This window comes from Oncorhynchus gorbuscha, linkage group LG07, assembly GCF_021184085.1.
Source record: "Oncorhynchus gorbuscha isolate QuinsamMale2020 ecotype Even-year linkage group LG07, OgorEven_v1.0, whole genome shotgun sequence".
Lineage (NCBI taxonomy): Eukaryota > Metazoa > Chordata > Actinopteri > Salmoniformes > Salmonidae > Oncorhynchus > Oncorhynchus gorbuscha.
Genome location: NC_060179.1, coordinates 60,569,650 through 60,571,007, shown reverse-complemented (window position 1 = coordinate 60,571,007; position 1,358 = coordinate 60,569,650). Strand labels below are relative to the sequence as shown.

The window sequence follows — 1,358 nt, the reverse complement described above, 5'->3', positions numbered from 1 at the left end:
GGTGAACAGGGAGTACAGGAGGGGACTAAATACACACCCCTGAGGAGCCGCAGTGTTGAGGATTAGCGTGGCATATGGGTTATTGCCTACCCTTACCACCTTGGGGCGCCCCATCAGGAAGTCCAGGATTCAGTTGCAGTGTTTAGTCCCCGGGTCCTTAGCTTAGTCATGAGCTTTGAGGAAACTATGGTGTTGAACACTGAGCTGTAAGTCAATTTTAGTGCACTCATTTGTTTTAATCGTATTGTCTGAAAGCGTTCAAAATACACTGAAAGTATCCAAAATACATAAGCGATGAAAACAACAATGCGATGTCAAAACAAGTTGATATCTGGATGTGTGTGCTTTATCAATTTAGACTTCAATATTCTTGTAATGCTTTTTGTATAAAGAAATCTTAATTTACAGTTCAATTTGAGAAAATTAATTGTGATTAATCACAGTAAATCCTGAAACGAACTCTTATTTTTTTGTATATTGTTTGACAGCCCTACTCCTAATACATTGTTCTGTGTGGTGTAGAGATAATTAAGACGTTTAATCAAAAAGATTTGGCAGCGGTGGGATTCGAACCCACGCCATCGAAATGACTGGAGCCTAAATCCAGCGCCTTAGACCACTCGGCCACGCTACCTCCCGAAGACTTTCAGCGTACAGAAACGGATTTGAATATATACAATATTTCATAGGGGGTTCCAGAAGCAATAATATTTTAGTTTTGACCTTACCATGCCAACACAACACACGAAGACGTCCATAACACCAGTGGTGGTAGGTTTACTTCGCTGGAAGATTACTAACTTGTTGCCCGCCAGGGACCGATCCTTTCATGGGGCTAACTACTGTAGTTAGACTTGGGCTAGAAAGTTTAGCTGCAGAATCATGCATTGCAGTCTTTTGAAATGTAGATAACCTTAGAGAAGAGAACTTCAGGTAAATATTGCGATAACAACCCCTTTCATTTGTGGCTACTTACTTGAGATCCACTTTTAACACTAACAGTTGTTTTTAATTTTGACTTTCACCACGTGGCTCACTAATGCTGCGTTCATAACCAAGATGGAAGTTGGTAATTTACCTGGATAACATAATTTATGGAAGTTAAATCAGAATCACCTTTATTCGCCAGATACATGTGCATGTAAAGAAATTTGACTGTGAAATGGTGCTGCCACAATAAAAAAGAACATGCACACAATAAACAGAATATAGAGACAGGATATATAGACGCAGAATTTACACAAACCACATACAGTATGTACACAATGAACACCAAGCAAAAAACTAGACTACACTATAAGATACAATATGAATTGTGCATGTATAGATGTACTAATAAAGACATTTACAGGATGATG

At 38.8% G+C, this 1,358-nt stretch overlaps 1 non-coding gene across 1 annotated transcript; it reads right to left on the bottom strand.

Annotated features, from left to right (window-relative positions):
* Positions 1–552: 552 nt before the first annotated feature.
* trnal-uag lies at positions 553–634 on the bottom strand. Its single transcript has one exon. It is a non-coding gene; the product is annotated as a tRNA-Leu (tRNA).
* Between the last annotated feature and the right edge of the window lie 724 nt (positions 635–1,358).